This window comes from Oryctolagus cuniculus, chromosome 8, assembly GCF_051225735.1.
Source record: "Oryctolagus cuniculus isolate XC-2025 breed Fujian yellow rabbit chromosome 8, ASM5122573v1, whole genome shotgun sequence".
NCBI classification, from domain to species: Eukaryota; Metazoa; Chordata; class Mammalia; order Lagomorpha; family Leporidae; genus Oryctolagus; species Oryctolagus cuniculus.
Genome location: NC_142874.1, coordinates 121,894,271 through 121,914,377, shown reverse-complemented (window position 1 = coordinate 121,914,377; position 20,107 = coordinate 121,894,271). Strand labels below are relative to the sequence as shown.

At 39.8% G+C, this 20,107-nt stretch overlaps 1 pseudogene; it reads right to left on the bottom strand.

Annotated features, from left to right (window-relative positions):
- Positions 1 to 19,499: 19,499 nt before the first annotated feature.
- Positions 19,500 to 19,612, bottom strand: LOC138843613 (U2 spliceosomal RNA; annotated as a pseudogene).
- Positions 19,613 to 20,107: the final 495 nt, after the last annotated feature.

The window sequence follows — 20,107 nt, the reverse complement described above, 5'->3', positions numbered from 1 at the left end:
GCTGCTTCTTGCAGGGGCAGCTCTATGTAGTGTAGTATACAGTGGAGTGTGAGGTAGCAGGAGTAGTTTTATTGAGGATGGTTGATAAATCTCCTAATCAGTTCTGCAGAGGTGAGTTAGCTATCTGTAATCATTTATTTTAACATATGACTAATTGGAGAAATGAGTGAACAAAATTTTACCAAAAAATGAAAGATTAAAATGTATTAAATAGAGTGGGTGTTGTATTGTGAGTCAAGCCACTGCTTTGGATGCCTGCATCTCACATTGGAGTGTCTAGGATTGAGTTTCTCCTCTACTTCTGGTCTAGCTTCCTGCTAATGCTACCCTGAGAGGCAGCAGATGATGGTACTGACCACCTACCTGGGGAGACCCAGCTGGGGTTCTGATTTCAGCCTGGCCTTGTCCTTACTGTTTCACACATTTGGAGAGTGTACCAGCAAATAAAAGATTCTCTCTCTCTCCTCTGTCACTCTTTGTCTGCCTTTTAAATAAATAAAAATAAATTCATTAAAAAACCATTAAGTTTTCCATATACAACTTGAAGAGTTTTAAAAACATAAAGGAGTGTATCTGAATATTTAGATTAAGACAACTTATCAGGAAAATATTAGCTTCAATATGACAGAAAAAATATACCTATCATAAGAGTTCATCCAAAGTGATAAACTTAATACTAAGTTTATAAAAAGTGAAGAAAGAATATTATTTTATTTACTTGTCAAAAAATTAATAATGAAATATGAAAAATATTGTTTCAGTAACAATTAAAATGCAAATTCAAATAACAATTTTGTTCCTATTAAAATAATAGATTACAGAAAAACTGAAAAATAGTCTATGTTAAAATAGTTATTTTTGCCTCAGAATCAGCCCTTAAGGCATTCGGATCCGGCTGAAAAGCCCATGAGAGTATTTCAGGCATGGAAAGCCAAGACACTCTGGAAAAAAAAAATTGACCTAAATGAAAGATTTCTGCGAGTGAGATCCCAGTGGAAAGAACAGGTCATCAAAGAAGGAGGTACCTTTCTCTGAAGGGAGGAGAGAACTTCCACTTTGACTATGACCTTGTCTAAATATGCTCAGAGTCGGCGAACTCAAAATGCTTCCATAGCCTTGGCAACTCATGACAAGAGCCTAGGGTGATTACTGAGGCCATAAACAAGAGTGTCAAATTGTTAAGTCAACAACAGGAGTCACTGTGCACTTATTCCTCATGTAGGATCTCTGTGCTTAATGTGCTGTACATTGTGATTTAATGCTATAACTAGTACTCAAACCGTATTTTACACTTTGTGTTTCGGTGTGGGTGCAAACTGTTGAAAGCTTTACTTAATATATGCTAAATTGATCTTCTGTATATAAAGAGAATTGAAAATGAATCTTGATGTGAATGGAAGGGGAGAGGGAGCGGGAGAGGGGAGGGTGGCGGGTGGGAGGGAAGTTATGAGGGGGGAAAAAGCCAATGTAATCCATAAGCTGTACTTTGGAAATGTATATTCATTAAATAAAAGTTAAAAAAATAGTTATTTTTGCTTATGTCAATATAAATTACTCAAACAATTTGTGAAGTTATTTGGCAATAAATATAAACAGTTACACAATATCGTCTCCATTTGATTTTCTGATATTCATATGAATGTATTCCTATGAATAATACAAAATAAAAAAATGCATTATTATTTCTTATTGTGGGAAAAAGATAAACACCAATGACCAGTGGATTGGAGAATTACTTAAATTTTGGTGCAGGGATTCAGTGGAATACTGTGTTGCCATTTGTAGGCAATATTTGGGGATTAAGAGGGACAGTTTAGAACTGTTTCCCAATAACAGATTTAAGATCACACACACACATGTCTATACATTTTTTTTTTTTTTGAAGTAGTAAAACCGAATCATAGTAGATCTGGGCAGAAGAGAGAATGGTTCCCAGATGCAACGTATATAACTCTAACCAATTAGACTGGCACATTCAATGAAAGCATGTGTCAATATGTCAGTTGAGAAACTGGCTGCCCAGCAGTGATTAAAAAAGAAAGAAAGGGGGCCGGCGTTGTGGTGCAGCTGGTCAACGCCCTGGCCTGAAGTGCTGGCATTCCGTATGGGCACCAGGTCGAGACCCGGCTGCTCCACTTCCGATCCAGCCCTGTGCTATGGCCTGGGAAAGCAGTAGAAGATGGCCCAAGTCCTTGGGCCCCTACACCCACATGGGAGACCCAGAAGAGGATCCTGGCGTTGGATCCGCATAGCTCCAGCTGTTGCGGCCAATTTGGGAGTGAACCATCGGATGGAAGACCTCTCTCTCTCTCTGCCTCACCTCTCCTCTGTGTAACTCTGACTTTCAAGTAAATAAATAAATCTTTTTTAAAAAAAGCCAATTATACTTCTTTTCCTTTACTGGAATTTTCTGTTTCATAAAAATCAGTCAGACGAGTTCTGCATTATATGGATAATGAATTGTCATATATAAAAATATAAATTAATATAAAAAAATGAAAACTGTATATTAAACAATAATATTTGTTTTGGAATTGTTTTGTCTCCAGGTGTTCCATGTATCTGTGTATGGACAACACAGCAGTAACAGAAAACTCAAGTTCAAAATGAAGGTGTAACAGCCACATAATTAAATACTTCATTTCCAAATGAGTATTTTCTGGATATATGGCTTTCCATTTTGTGGACAAGTGGAAGCTTATTAAGCATTGATATTCATCTTTTAAATGCATTGAAAACTTCAAATAATCTCTTACAAATTACTCTGTTATGAATATACAAATAGAAAGGGTAGGCATCTGTGTTTGCAGTTTCCTTTCTTACCAGTAAACTTATCTACAGGACTAATGGTTTTGCCTTTATATTTACTAAGTTATTAAAATCATTTAAAATTTGTGAGCATCTCCTAATAGCCAAATTCAAATTTGTAATAATTCCTTACAGAGACATTCACAATGAAGAAGCTTTACACAATGGTGATTTCTATACATCCTTAGCAATTAAAGGTTCTTATAGAGTATCATCAACTATGACTTAAGAGTGAAACAAAGCTTACTGTGTTGGACTTGTAGAACAAAATGCATTCAAATGTGAGTTTTATCCAAGTACAATTGGCCTTTCATGTGAATGGGTTCCATTTTCTTTGATTCGACGAACTGCAGATGGAAAGTATTTGAAAAATAATCTCATCTATATTGATCTTGCTCAGACCTTTTTTTTTGTCATTATCCCCTAAACGATATCCTAAAACAACTATGTACATAACAGTTACATTGTGTTAGATGTGAGGGGCAATCCAAAAATGGTTTAAAGTACATAGGAGGATGTGTATAGATTATATGAACATACTGTGTTTTTTTTAATAAGAAATTTAGTATCCACAGATTTTGGTGTCCTCAGGGGTTCTGGAATCATTCCCCTTTAGATATCAAATAAGGACACTATAGACTTGAGATCTAAATGTTAAGATCCTTAGAGGCAAGGCATTTGACAAAGTAGTTAAGATAGTTCTTAGAATGCCCACATTCCATATCTGAGTGCCCAGGGAACCTGACTTCCTTTTCCATTCCAACTTCCTGCTGATGTGCATGCTAAGAGGCACATGATGATGAATCACCCAGATGGGAGACCTGGATTGCATTTCCAGGTCTCAGGTTTGGCAAAGCTCAGTCTTGGCCATTTTGAGCATTGGGGAGTAAACCAGTGAGTGGGATCCTCTCTCTCTCTCTCTCCCTCCCTCCCTCCCTCCCTCCCCTCAACTTTCAACTAGGTAGAACAAAATAAATGTTTCCAAAAGAAATGCTTAAAATAAATGTAACTAAATGTTACCCTTAAGTATATAATTCCATTCAAATAATGTTTTAGCATAAACAAAACTGTTAACACTCCAGTCCTCTTCTCTTCTGTGTGTTTCCACTATTCTTGTACTTTCTTTTCTGTCCTTCAGGCTACTGAGTCAAATTAGTGAAAGTCTGTATCTGTTGGGTGGGGAACATTTTTTCTGCCAATGGCCATTTAGGCATTTATAAACATCATTCGTGGGCCATACAAAATTATCAACTTAAAAATCAGCTTGTGGGCCAGCACCGCGGCTCAATAGGCTAATCCTCCACCTGTGGCGCTGGCACACCGGGTTCTAGTCCCAGTCGGGGTGCCGGATTCTGTCCCGGTTGCCCCTCTTCCAATCCAGCTCTCTGCTGTGGTCCGGGAGTGCAGTGGAGGATGGCCCAAGGACCATGCATGGGAGACCAGGACAAGCACCTGGCTCCTGGCTTCAGATCAGCACGGTGAACCAACGGTAAAAGGAAGACCTTTCTCTCTCTCTCTCTCTCTCTCTCTCTCACTGTCCATTCTGCCTGTCAAAAAAAAAAAATCAGCTTGCTATAAAGTTATTGAATTTCAATTCCTGCCTGTGATTGCCTTGACAGGGCCAGACCAAGTGGATTTTGTGGCAGTATATGGCCTTCAGTCCAGATGTTCTTTACACCTGTGAAATAGTGGGCACTTTTCATTCCTTTTGAGCAGAAACCCTCTTCCCCAGAGGAACTTTGTTAGTGCTTCCACAGTTCTATTTCAAGTTTCAGCATCAAAGATTATTTCTGTTACAGGCCTGTTTGTCTCCTCCTAACTGGCCTGGAAGCTGAAGGAGCCACTAGATCTGGGGTCCCTGCTTACCACAGTCAGACAGCCACTCAGGGTTAGCCATCAACAGCAAGGAATTGTGGCTCATTAAGCTAAAATACACTGAAGTAACTTTCTAGAAAAGCAAGGAGAGAGTAGACATTACTCTGGATAAAGAATGAAGGGGGGGGGGGGATGTTTCCAAGATGGCAGAATACAGATGGAGCTCACTGCTAGGTAAGTCTAGGGAATGATAGTTTAAAAAAAAAAAAAGTGGAGAGAGTGCAATAACAGGGAAGAGTTAGGGAAAAAATTACAGAGGAAACTCCATGCAAATTAGAGGGACACTGGACCTACGTGAAGGGTGTGGACATGCACAACTTAGGACCCCAGCAGCTGAGAGCCTCAGTACCAGCTTTGGAGAGTGAGGTGACCCAGACTGCAGCAGGCCAAGCCACTGGCAACGAAGCCATGGGAAGAACCTGGCATGAGTCCAGCTTGGAGCCCAGTGTGGGGACAGTGTGCCTGCCAACCTAGGGAGAAAAAAGGAAGGGGTGGCAAAATTGTCTCTGACCACCCAGCACAGGCATCCTGTTACTAGCTAAGAGAAGGTGGGTACTATTTTCGACATATGGAACAGCTGTGACAGCTTGTTTTTGGGTGCCCAGCAACCAGCTGAGAAAAGACACCTGAGTCTGGATTGGAGACTTGATAGGGGCTTGGTGCTCATGATGGTGGAGGCCTTATGTGCTGGGAAGGACTGTAAAAACACTGTGGCTACATGGGAGGATGAAGGGTGTGGCTGGGCCTCTGAGCAGTCACTGTGGACAGCTCCACATACTCAGGGCTCCCTGATTGCCTAGTGAGAGTCATTGTGGGGTCAGTGCTCACACTGAGAACTGCATGGATCCTTTGTGTGGTTGCTGTGGCAGAATGTACAAATATTGCACACACTGGGGATAACACCCAGGCATTGATCAGGAGAGGAGGTGAGCATGAGACTACACCAAAAGAATGGATCATACGCTCCTCTCTGATTAGGAAAAAAAAGAAGAAGAAGAGATTTACCATGCCCAACTTGAGTGCCACCTTGTACACTCATCTCATGACGGAGCACTGAACAGCGCTCCTGGACCACACTGAGCACACAGCTCTGAGTATTCACTGAAGGACCAGACACTCCACTAAGCCATGAAGGCATAGTCCATAGATAAAAGACATCACAGGGGGAAAAAAACAAGTGCCTCCACAAATGCCTAAAAATAAAGGCAGAAATTCAAGAAACAAGAATCAGGAAGAAAACATGATACTCCAACAGAACACAGCAACACTTCAATGCTGGAATGTGAAGATGAAGAAATGGAAGAAATGCCAGAGATGGAATTCAAAAAATTGATCATAAGATTACTTAGAATTATTCAGAAGCAAATCTATGGATTAAAAAAGTCATGCATTGCCGGCACCGCAGCTCACTGGGCTAATCCTCCGCCTGTGGTGCCAGCACCCTGGGTTCTAGTCCTGGTTGGGGTTCCGGATTCTGTCCCGGTTGCTCCTCTTCCAGTCCAGCTCTCTGCTGTGGTCCGGGAAGGCAGTAGAGGATGGTCCAAGTGCTTGGGCCCTGCACCTGCATGGGAGACCAGGAGGAAGCACCTGACTCCTGGCTTCAGATCGGCACAGTGCACTTGGCTGCAGCGCACCAGCCATAGTGGCCATTTGGGGGGTGAGCCAACGGAAAGGAAGACCTTTCTCTCTGTCTCTCTCTCTCACTGTCTAACTCTGTCAAAAAAAAAAAGTCATAAATGACATGAATGAATTTTTCCCATAAAATTGAGATTTTAAAGAGAAATCAAAATGAAATATAGGAAATGAAAAATTCAGTAGATCAAATAAAAAATGTGGTGGAAAGCCTTAAGAAAAGACTCAGTGAGGCAGAAGAAATAATTTCCAAGTTAGAAGTCAAAAATTCGGAAACTTTACACTCAGGCCAAAAAAGAAGAAATCAGAAAACTAAAAAGCAGTGTTGGAGATGTATGGGCTACAATCAGATGACCCAACATATGGGTCTTAGGAGTTCCTGAGGCACTGAAAGACAGAATAGATTAGAAGGCTTTTTTTTTAGTGAAATAATTACAGAAAATTTCCCTGTTTCCCTAATTTGGATAAAGAAAGGGACATCCAAGTAAAGCACATAGAACTCCTAATGGAAAGATCTGCACCATGTATATTGTGGTCAAACTCTCCACAGTAAAGCATAAAGAAAAGATTCTAAAATGTGCCAAAGAGAAATGACAGATTATTTTCAGAGGATCTCCAATTAGACTCAGCTGACCTCTCATCAGAAATCACAAAGGCTAGGAGAGAATGGCAAGACATATACAAGTCTTAAGAGAAAAAAACCTGTCAACCCAGAATACTGTATCCTTCAAAGCTCTCATTTTTGAATGAAGGTGAAATAAAGACCTTCCATAACAAACAGAAATTGAAAGAATTTGTCACCACTCATCCAGACTTACAAAAGATGTTTAAGGATGTGCTGTACACAGAAGCATAACCATCACTATGAAAGAAAATGAAGGAGGCCAGCGCAGCGGCTCACTAAGCTAATCCTCTGCCTTGTGGCGGCAGCACACGGGGTTCTAGTCCCAGTCGGGGTGCAGGATTCTGTCCTGGTTGCCCCTCTTCCAGGCCAGCTCTCTGCTGTGGCCAGGGAGTGCAGAGGAGGATGGCCCAAGTGCTTGGGCCCTGCACCCCATGGGAGACCAGGATAAGTACCTGGCTCCTGCCATCGGATCAGTGCGGCGCGCCGGCCGCAGTGCGCCAGCTGCGGCGGCCATTGGAGGGTGAACCAATGGCAAAGGAAGACCTTTCTCTCTGTCTCTCTCTCTCACTGTCCACTCTGCCTGTCAAAAAAAATAAAAATTAAAAAAAAAGAAAATGAAGGCTGAAAATCTCTCAGTAAAAGTACAAAGGAAAATCAAGGTAAGCAATAGGAATATTTATGGAAAAATGGCAGGGCAAAGTTGTTACTTATCAATAATCACCTTGAATGTAAATTGCCTCAACTATCCAGTTAAAAGATACTGCCTAGATGAATGGATTTTTTAAAAAAAAAGCAAGATCTACCTATTTGCTGCCTACAAGAAACACATTTCTTTTTTATATATATATTTGTGTATTCACATTCAAGGCAACATTATTCACAACAGCCAAAATATGCAAGGAGCCTGAGTCAATTGACAGATAAATGGGTAAACAAAATGCAGTGTATATATACAATGGAATGTTATTCAGCCTTAAAAGGAAAGGAAATTTTGAAACATGTTACAATGTGAATGAGCCTTGAGGACAATAGGCTACATAAGGGAAGCTGATAATTACTAAAGGCAAATACTGCATGATTCCACCTCTATGTAGTATTTAGAATAGTCAAATACAGACAGAAAAAAAAGTGATGATTCCATGGACTAAGTAAAGAAGTAATGAAGAGTTACTTTTTAATGGATATAGAGGTTCCATGTGGCAAGATAAAGAATCTTGGGTATGAACAATGGTGATGGTTGAACAAACAGAATTATTCAGTATCACTAAATTCTACAATTAAGAAGAATGGTAAGTCTTAGCTTATTTTACCATGTAGAAAGAGTCAACTCCAGTATAAAAAATATCTTTCAGGGGCCAGCATTTTGTTTAGTAGTTAAGATGTTGCTTAAGACACCAATATCCCATGTTACAGTGTGTGGATTTGAGTCTCAGCTCTGCTTCTGATTCTAGCTTCCTGCTTCTTCGCACCCTGATAGGCAGCAGGTAATGGTGTAAGCAGCTAAGTCTCTGACACCCACATGAGACTGAATTCCTGGGTCCTGGCTTTGGCCAGGTCCAGCCCTGGATATTGTAAGTCCATATGGAGTGAACGAGCAACCCCCCACCTCTGTTATATATTAATGTTAGCCGCCGCAAAACACACCGAACACTGGAGTAAGAGAAAGGGTTTATTGGGGAACACCCAACAGACTGGAGTGAAGGGGCGGCAAAGGAAAAAGAAAGAGAAATAGTATAAGAGAGAGAGCCAGAGGAGAGGAGCTAGCAAGGAGAGAAGCCAAGAGAGCAGAACCAAGACAGAAGAGTCAAGAGAGCATGTGTTCAGGAACAGGCCCTTTTAAAATTTTGCCTGAGGGAGGGCAGGGAAGCATTACGATGGGGGTGGAGCCTGGCTCAGGTAGCTGGGCCATGCAGCCACCTGGCAAGAAACACATTTCACCAACAAAGACATACACAGCCTGAAAGTGAAAAGAAGAAAGAAGATATTCCTGCTAACTGAAACCAAAAAAGAGCTGGTAAGGCCATCCTAACCTCAGACAAAATAGACTTTAATGCAAAAACTATTAAAAGAGACAAAGAAGGACAATATGTAATTATTAAGGAATCAAACTGGAAGATGTGACTATAATAAATGTATATACCCCTAATTACAGGGCACTTAGCTATTTGAAAAAATGTTAATGGATCTGAAGGGAGACATAGACTCCAATACAATAGTAATAGGGTATATCAATGCCACATTTTCTGCAATGGGCAGATCAACCAGACAGAAAATCAGCAAGAAAACAACAGTTAGTCAACACTATAGACCAAAAAGATCTAATGGATATCTGCAGAACTTTTCATCCTACAGCTGCAGAGTACACATTCTTCTCATCAGTGCATGGAACTTTCTTCAGGATGGATCACATGCTAGGCCATTAAGCAAGTCTCAGAAAATTCAAAACAATTGAAATCACCTTAATTCCTAAACCTGAAAAAGATACAACATAGAAAGAGAACTATGGACTAATTTTCTTGATGAACTTTACATAAATATTTTTACCAAAATACTAGTCAACTGAATCCAATAACATATCAGAAAGATAATTCACCCAGACCAAGTAGGATTTATCCCTGGTATGCAGGGATGGTCCAACATTCACAAATCGATCTATGTAATACATCAAACTATCTCTACCTGGAGATGACATGATTCTACATATAAGGGATTAGAAGACTCCACTAAGAGACTATTCACAAGTGGTGCTGGGAAAACTGGATCTTTGCATGCAGAAGTATGAAGCAAACCCTTACCTTACCTGTTATACAAAAATCCACTCAAAATGGATTAAAGACCTAAATCTATGGCCTGATAGCTGTCAAATTATTAGAAAATATTGGGGAAACCCTGTAAGGTATTGGCATAGTCAAATGTTCTTGGTAAAGGCCCCAGAGGTACAGGCAACAAAAGCCAAGATTGACAAATGTGATTATATTAAATTGAGAAGCTTCTGCACTGCAACAGAAGCACTCAGCAATGTAAAAAGTCAACCATCAGAATGGAAGAAATTATTTGCAAACTAGGTGACTGAGAAAGGAATAGTAAACACAATATATAAAGAGCTCAAGAAACTCAACAACAACAACCCAAAGAACCCAGTTAAGAAATGGTCAGAGGACTTAAACAGACACTTTTCAAAAGAGGAAATCCAAGTGGCCAACAGACACATGAAACAATGCTCAGGATCACTAACTGTCAGGGAAACACAAATCAAAACCACAATGCCTTTCATACAGAAATCAATAAACAAGTATTGGTGAAGATGTGGGGGAAAAGATACTTTAATCTCTGTTGGCGAGAGTATAAACTGGTACAGCCACTGTAGAAGATAGTATGGAGATACTTCAGAAACCTGAATATAGACTTACCCTATGACCCAGCCATCCCACTTCAGGGAATTTATCCAGAGGAAATGAAATCAGCATATGAAAGAGTTAACTGTACCCCCATATTTATTGAGTTCAATTCACAATAGCTAAGGTAAGAAATCAATCCAAATGTCTGTCAACTGGATAAAGATTGGATAAAGAAATTACGGGATATGTACACCATGGGATACTACATAGCAGTAAAAAATGAAATCCTGTCCTTTGCATAAGTTGTTACAGAATAAGTGGATAACTTAGAATAAATGTGTAACTAATGAAATCCTGCCTAAATGGATGCAATTGTAAAACATCATACCTAGTGAAATAAGCCAGTCCCACAAGAACAAATATCATGTGTTCTTCCTGATCTGTGATAGGTAATAGAGCACCCAAAAGATAATCTGTAGAAGTGAAATTGACACTTTGAGATGTGATGACCTTGAACAGCCCTTGTTTTGACTGTTGAGGAACAGTTTTTTTTTTTTTTCATACTATTTGTTGAACTCTTTACTTTGTATGGAGTTACTTTTATGTGTATTAAATTAACTGTAAGTAGATCTTGGTTAAAAATAAGATTTGGAAGAGGAGCGGGAGGAAGAAGAAGAGTGGGAGTGCGGGTGGTAGGGTGGGTAGGGTGAGAAGAATTACTATGTTCCTAATGTTGTATTTATGAAAGACATGAAGTTTGTACACCCTAAATAAAAGGTTTCTGGGAGAAAAAAAAGAATGAAGGAAGCTAACTATGTCCTTTAGGACATCCCATCTCCTCTCCAGTCACTGTGCAAGATGCTTTGAACTTAGACAAGTTGTAGTAAGCTTGGTTCATCTCTGTGCTCCTCCATCATAACATGCCAAAATGTGAATTCAAACTTAGTAAAAATTACTTCCTTTCTGTTTTTCTATAGAATGATTTTATTGTACAGTAACTTTTACTTCAAAGCTCCAAGATATATTTATAAGCAGAGATGTATGTAGTATTTGCCATCCTAGATAGACCAAATTTCAGGACATACGAGTAGATATGTAGGACACAGCACTCTTAAATACAGCAATTATCTCCATCCTCCATATTCAAACACATGCATTGACCCATTCTCCTTTGGGAATAACATTTAAAGAAAACAAAGGAAGAAAATACAAACATGTTATAAAATACAAATTGTCATCAAAGAATTGAGTTGAAAAATATGAAGAGTAACAGAATAAATGCATAACTTTGAATTTCAGTGGTGCATCGATACTGTTGATTTTTTAAAAAATGTATCTTGCAATTAATTAAGGAAATAAATTTAATAAGTCTTATACAAAAGCCTTTTCCAGTGCCTCTAATCAGTTTGAAAATGATTCATATTAAAATATTCCACTTGTTGTCTGACTAGTGTTGTCTTGAGGGTATATTCCTCTTTGAATTGTGTTTATATTTATGTTAATGTAAACTTGAATTACATTAACTTTTTATTTTAGGCCCTACTTTCTATTTTAGTTCTTTGTTATCCTGGGATCCACTAAAATCTACCAATCCTTTTCATATAACCTTTATCCTATATTCCTGAAATTAAATTTTTGACTTATAGTCAACATTTTTTATTAATGGCTACCAATTTTTTATCTTATTTGCTTCATTTCTTTTAAAAAAATTTTTTTTTATTTGAAAGAGTTACAGAGAGGAAGAGGCACAGAGAGAGAGAGAGAGAGAGAGAGAGAGCGAGCTTCCATCTGATGGTTTTCTCCCCAAATACATGGAAATGGCCAGAGTTGGGCTGATCTGAAGCCAGGAGCCTGGAGCTTCTTCCAGGTCTCCCATGTGGGTGCAGAGGCCCAAGCACTTGGGCCATCTTCTATTGCTTTCTCAGGCCGTAGCAGAGAGCTGGATCAGAAGTGGAGCAGCCAGGACTTGAACCATTGCCCATATGGGATGCTGGCACTGCAGGCAGCAGCTTTACCCACTATGCCACAGCATGGGCACCTCACTTTGTCGCTCCCCCTCTTCGTGGAGGAACGACACAGGACCCTGCGCTGTTCTTTTGTCTGCTCAGCCCTTCCCGGGTTTGCTGCTGGTCCTTCCCGGGTTGGCTGCCGTCTCTCCACCTCCGTGGAGGGGCGGGCCCCCCTGCCACTTTCCCTACTTCCGCGGGGGAGCGGCACACTGCCGGCCGGCTCTCTCGGGGGCTGCTCAGCTGTTATCCGGATGTTCCCCTTAGATGTTCCTGGTGCATGTTGTCTCTCTCCTCCTTTATAGTCCTCTTCCACCAATCCCAACTCTGCTACCCACACGCCGAGTATGCTGCTCTCCTCCAATCAGGAGGAGGATCAGCTCCTGTAGGTCATCACTCAAGTTGGCAAGAGGCAGCTGCGTAGAAGTTGTTTACTCCCTTCTCAGCGCCATATTGTGGGAGAGCAGATGCATAGAATAAGTCTTAATTCCAGTAACTTAGTCTAGTCCGAGTTGCTCCCCACATCACTTCTCTCACCTTCTCTGTAAAAAGCTAGATAGTATTTTAGATTTTGTTGGCATTGGATCTCTGTTATATAGTCTTCTTTTTCTTTAATTTAAAAAAATTCTATTAAAGGAAACAAACCATTCTTAGCTCAAGAGCTGTACAATGGCAGGGCTCAGAGTAGACCTGGCCCAAAGGCTGTAGTTTGCCAACACCTGATCGAGAGTATTGGTTATCTATTGCTGTGTAACAAATTGTTCCACCATTTTGTTGCTTAACACAGCAAACATCAGCTCACAGTTTCTGTAAGCAGGAATCCATGACATGGGCTGTCTGGATGTGTCTGCCATGAAATCCTTCTCCAGGCTGTAATAAAGATGTCAGCTGGGGCTTCTCATTTGAAGCCTCGACTGAGAGAAGATCTGTTTCTGAGCTTTTAATGTGGTTATCAGCTACATTTGGTTCTTCATGGACTGTTGATTGAAGGCCACATGGGCCTCTCCACAGGACAGTTTACAATATGGCAACTGGATTCCATCACAGCAAGTATGCAAGACAGCAAGAATGTATAAGATGGGAGGCACAATCTCTTTGTAATGTAATTTTGGAAGAGATTCCCATCCTTTTTGTTGTGTTAATTGATTAGAAGTAAGTCCCTAGGACCAATTCACACAAAAGGGGATGGATTACACAAAGGAATGGATGCTAGGAGGTGGAAATGACTGGGGTCATCTTAGAAGCTGCCTACAACATCTACTCACCCACAGTTCTCTGCATCTTAGAAGAAGCACACATCTTTCATCCAAGATTTGGATAATGATGCTGGATAAGAAGTATTCAAGACCAAGTCTTAGAGCATGCTTTTTTGCCTTCCAGAATTACTTCAATCCACTAATATTATGTATATTGCTGCTTGCCTTGCTGTAAATTCTCAATCATGCTATCATCTCAATAATGCTGTCATCTAACATTTTATCAACATATCCCTGGAGATCTCAGGAGACATTGTTGTCAAATGTATTTTAAAAATCACACTATTTATGCTTCATTGGACAGACGAAATCAAATTACACTGAGCCTCAAGGACTGTCTTGAAGAAGAAAATAAGTCATGACAATACTACAGCACAAAGAGTGTCATAAATAGAGAAGATGAGTTCCATCTGCCTTGTCTTCATGACAGGCAGGTTTAGGGCTGATTGTATCTTACATGAGCCCCAATATTTTTAACCAACTGGCAAAGCTGCCTTTTCATCCACTACCATTTATGCTGTCATAGAAAGATTTATATGTTCTTGTAGAATAGCTAAAAGGCAAAAATCAGACATGAAATATTGTGACAATAAATCACAATCATACTTTGATTCAGGGATCCTTCAAAATGAGTGTATATAAAATTAGTGTATTTCTGGATAGTAGCCATACACCCACATAATGTTTCTACTACTCCAAGTAAAATTCTAATGTTCCAACAAGAACTGCCACTAAAATTTCCATCATTTTAAGTATTGTGTCACTCAAACTTTAATCCTACTGACAGCCCAAATATTTTGCAACTCTTTCCTTATCAAATAAATTTGTTACCTAGTGGGTGTATACTACAAGCCAGATACCTTTATTTGGATCTTTTTATTAATTCTTAACTCTTATGTACAACTCTGGGAGGTAGATATTAATACTATCCATTTTATAGAGTGATTACCTAATTTGCACATGGTCATTTAGCTAATAAATGATAAAGTAAAGCTTTAAAACCTGGTAGCCTTTGCTCTTTTCTTTTCTTATAATAATAACCTAGTTGAAAACACTCAGATTGGCATCTGCAGTGCAACCCCCAAATAGATTTGCATGTTCTTTCTCTGATTCTCCTTGGTCTATATAACAGGAATGTCCCCAACTCAGCAGGAGGTGGAAATGGCAAAAAGAACTAAAAAAAGGAGGAAGAAGAATATCCCTAGAGTGGTTGACGGTGATACCCTCGTCTCCTGGAGCCTAAAGGGACCATCAGAATCTACAAACTTTTCAGCCTCTTTAAAAAGAAGATGATGTCAGCCAACACGTAGTAAGAAAGTTCATAAAAAAAGAATGTAGGATACAGAGGATCAAAGCACCCAAGATTCAGCACCCTGTTACTCCATGTGTCCTGCAACACAAGTGCTGGCATGGCTCTGAAGAAATGGTGTACTAAGAAAAATAAGAAAGAGGCTGAAGAGAATGCTAAACTTTTGGCTGAGGGAATGAAAGGACCAAATTAAAATGCCAGGAAGAGATTGTGCAAAAATCCAGGCTGTCCTCTGAGAGTTTCTACTTCTAAATCTGAGTCTAGTCAAAAGTAAGTTTTAAGAGTAACAAAAGAGGCCAGAATTGGGGCACAATGGGTAAAGCCACTGCTTGCAATGCCAGCATTCCATGTTGGTGCTGGTTCAAGTCCTGGCTGATCCACTTCCAGTCCAACTCTCTGATGTGGCCTGGGAAAACAGTAGAAGATGGCCCAGGTCCTTGGGCCCCTGGACCTGCATGGGAGACCCGGAGGAGGCTCCTGGCCCCTGGCTTCAGATCAGCGCGGTTCCAGCCATTGGGGCCAGTTGGGGAGTGGACCAGCAGATGGAAGACCTCTCTCTTTTTTTTTTCCCTTCCTCTCTCTCTGTGTAACTCTGACTTTAAAATAAATAAATGAATTAATTTTTTAAAAAACAGTAACAAAAATATCAGATTTCAAACAAAACAAAATAACCTCTCCTACAATTCCCAACCTAGTAGTCTAAATCCAGTGCGCTTTCTCTAAAAGCAGAAACATAAATGTAATATTTGTTTAATTAAGAACTATTAAGGGAACTTTCCCCAGGAAATATGATTGAATGACTGACTAGAGCCTTTAATTTTTTAAAGTTTGAAACCACTAGATGGCAATATGTTCAAAACTTTTTTTTTAAATTAAAGGTGAAAAAGTGACTCAACTTTATTATTTATGGATTTTCTATGAATGATTTATTTGATTTTGAATGGCCAAATTATAATTGTTTTATTTGTAAGAAACTTTTTCCTTGGTGTGGCATAACCATGGCAGTTTTAAGTGTAACAAAAATTGAAAGGTATATGCTGTTTCTGTTTAATTTAGTTTGAAATTTCTTCCTTGGGGGAGGTTCCAAAATGGCAGAATAGGGAAAGGGCATACTGCTTTAGGCTAGGGGAACAAGGGAAAAAAACAGTGGAGGAAGTAGTCTCAGGGGACAGTTGGAGAGAAAAACCACAGTGGAAATTCATCAGAGAGAAGAGAGGCTGTGGAGCAGTTTGGAAGGCGCAGACACACAGCCAAGAGCATAGACACAACACATGAGCCCAACAGCTGAGAGCCAGAGGAAGCACCAGCTTTGGAGAGTGAGGTGAGATCAGACTGCAGCAGACCATGCCACTGGTGATATAGCCAGAGGAAGAGCCTGGCGGATTACACTGTCTTTGAGTCCAGCCTGGAGTCCTAAGAGGGACAGAGTATTATGTGTTAACTCAGCCAAAAAAAGGAGCGTTTTCTTTCTCCCCGGACCACTCCCCCTGCACACAGACACACACAGAACAGCCAGCAACTGGCTGATGGAGGGTGGGCACCATTTGGGACATAAGTAGTGGCTACAGTAAGCTCTTGTGAGCATACCCAGCAACTGGCAGCGACAAGATCAGCAGTAGCAGAGGCAGCAGCTCTATTGTGTATACCAGGCAATGTGCAGGGAGAAGCCATTATGACATCAGCACCAAATGCAGAAGCTCTTGTGCATGTTGGCAATTGGCAGGGAGAAGGCACCATTGTGAAACAAGTAAGGGCTGCAGCTAGTGGCTCTTGTGCATGTGTGTGATCCAGGGATTGTACCAGAGGGAAAAATTAACATTCCTCATTGATTTTGAGTCTGGTTGGGAGGATTGACAGGGGCCTGGGCACTCACACAGGACTATGAGGTGCCTCAAGCTGCTCAACATATCATAGGCTCTGGAGCTTAAACCGCCTAGGTGGAGCACCCACAGGCAGCTGGCTCTGAGAATGTCAGTTCTACTGTCTCTGTGGGCCAGATGGGCTAGTGGACTGGAGCAGATTCTCTGCACCCTGTGACTGTGGGAGCTATGTGTGCTGAGACTGTGGGAACTCTGTGACTATACGAGAGGGTACTGTGTGTAGCTGGGTCTCTGGGCAATCACTGAGAGCAGCTCCACAAGGTCAGAGCTCCCTGATTGAGGTAAGTCATTGCAACAGGATTTGCACTCACACTGCAGACTGCACAGATCCTATGTGTGGCTTATGCAGCAGTGCAGATGAGTATCGCACCCTCTGTGGGCTAACATCTATGCTTTGTTCACCTTGGAAGAGAGGATGTGAGGGTTTGATTATACCAACAGAGGTAATCATACCCTCCTCCCTACTAACAAGAGATCTACCACACCAAAATTGGGTGTCACCCTGGATATTTGCCCCCCCCCCCAGGAGCATGGACCAGAGCCCCTGGCCATACCCAGCACACACCTCTGTGTATTCACTTAAATTCAGACATTCCACTAAGCCACAGAGGCATAGTTCAAAGACATAAGCCATGAGAGGATAAAACCAACAAGTATCTCCACAAATGCCTAAAAATAAATGCAGGAATTCAAGAAACAAGAATAAGGAAGAAAGACAACATCATGCCCCCAGAGGAAAACAACAGCACTTCAATATTAGAATGTGAAGATGAAGAGATTTATGAAATGCCTGAGACAGAATTCAAAGATTAATCATAGGATTATTCAGAAGCAATAAGAAGCAAATTCTTGAGTTAAAGAAACTGATACATGACACAAAGGAAAAATTTTCCCATAAAATTGAGATTTTGAAGAGAAATAAAAATAAAATATTAAAAATGAAGAATTCATTATGTCAATTAAAAATACAGTGAAAAGCCTTAACAACAGACTTGGTGAGGTAGAAGAAAGAATATCTGGGCTAGAAGACAAATCTTTGGAAATGTTTAGGTCAGACTAAAAAGAAGGAGAAGAAGAGGAGGAGGAGAGGTGGAGGAAGAAGAGGAAGAACAAAAAGAAGAATAAGAAACAGAAGAATCAGAAGAATAAAAGAAAAAATTAGAAAATTTTAAAACAGTTTTTGAGACTTATGAGATTTTATCAAATGACCCAAAATATGGGTCTTAGGATTTCCTGGAGATGTGGAAAAAGAAAATAGATGGAAGGCCTATTCAGTGAAATAATTTCAGAAAACTTACTTAATTTGGAGAAAGGGATGTCCAACTAAACAAAGTATATAAAACCCCTTATAAACATGACCAGAAACGATCTTCAGCATGACACATTGTAGTTAAACTTTCAACAATAAAACATAAAAAAAGATTCTAAAATATACATGAGAGAAATGCTAAATTACTTTTAGACGATCTCCAATTAGACTCACAGCTGACTTCTAATCAGAAACTCTATAGGCCAGGAGAACATGGAGAGACACAGTCCAAGTCTTAGAAGAAAAAACTGTCAACCCAGAATACTGTACTCTGCAAAGCTCTCATTTATGAATGAAGATAAAATAAAGAACTCCCATAGCAAACAGAAATTGAAAGAATTTGTCACCACTCATCCAGACTTACAAAAGATGCTCAAGGATGTGCTATGCACAGAAGCACAAAGATAGTAAGTATGAAAGAAGGTGAAGGTAGAAAATCTCCCAGTAAAAGTACAAGGAAATCCAAGGCAAAAAAAAGGAATATTTACAGAAAAAAGGCACGGCCAACTAGTTGCTTATCAATAGTCACCTTGAATGTAAATCGCCTCAACTGTCCAGTTAAAAGATACAGTCTGGCTGAATGGATTGAAAAACAAGACTCACCTATTTACTTGCCTATAAAAAACACAATGAGGGCCAGCCCTGTGATGTAGTGTAAAGCTGCTGCTTACAGTGCCAGCAGCCCTTATGGGCACTGGTTTGAGTCCTGACTGCTCCACTTCCAATCCAGCTCTCTGCTATGGCCTGGGAAAGCAGTAGAAGATCCCCTGTATCCACATGGGAGACCTGGAAGAAGCTCCTGGTTCCTGGCTTTGGATTGGCTCAGCTCTGGCTGTTGCAGCCAATTGGGGAGTGGATTGAAGATATCTCTCTCTCTCTCTCTCTCTCTCTCTCTCTCTCTGCCTCTCCTCTCTCTATGTAACTCTAACTTTAAAATAAATAAATAAATCTTTAAAAAAAAAAAAGAAGCACACTGCAACAACAAAGATACACACAGACTGAAAGTGAAAGGATGGAAAAAGATGCTCTATGTTAATGAGAATCTCAAATGGGCAGGTGTAGCCCCCTAATATCAGACAAAATAGACTTTAACACAAAAACAGTTAAAAGTGACAAAGAAATGCACTATGTAATGATTAAAGGATCAATTCAACAGGAAGATATGACTATAATAAATGTATATGCACCCAATGCCAGGGTGCTTGGCTATTTACAACAAATGTTAATAGATCTAAAAAAAGACATAGACACCCATACAATAGTAATAGGTGACATCAACACCTCACTTTCATCTATAGACAGATCAAGTAAACACAAAAGCAACAAAGAAACAGCAGAGTTGATGGACCAAATGGACCTAAGTGATATCTATAGAATCCTTCATCCCAGAGTTGCAGATTTCTCATTCTTTTTATCAGTTCATGGACCTTTCTCTTGGATATACCATATACTAGGCCATAAAGAAAGTCTCAGCAAATTCAAAAAAATTATAATCATACCATTCATATTTTCTGATATTAAACTGATAAGAACAGATACTACACTTGATCTTAGCCAAAAGGCCGAGAAGTGATCCCATTCATATTTTCTGACCACAATGGAACAAAGCTAGAAATTAACAACTCAAGAATCTCAAGAACATATGCAAACATGTGGAGACTAAGAAAACATGCTCTGGAATGAGCAGTTGGTCAGAGAAGAAATCAAAAAATTTCTGGGAATAAAAACATTGCTAGATTACAATATAACATATCAAATCTCATGGGACAGAGAAAAAGCAGTGGTAAGAGAGACGTTTATAGCAATTGATGCCTACATCAAGAAATTGGAAAGGTACCAAATGAATGAACTATAAATGCATCTAAAAGACCTTGAAAAACAACAACAAACCAAACCCAACATTAGTAGGAGAAAAGGAGCAATTAAAATTAGAGAAGAAATAAACAAAATTGAAACAAAAAACAATAAAAATGATTGGTACAATGAAGATCTGGAATTTTGAAAAAAAAAATAAACAAATTTGATTCCCAATGGCCCAAAAACAAAAAAAGAGGGACAAATCAATAAAA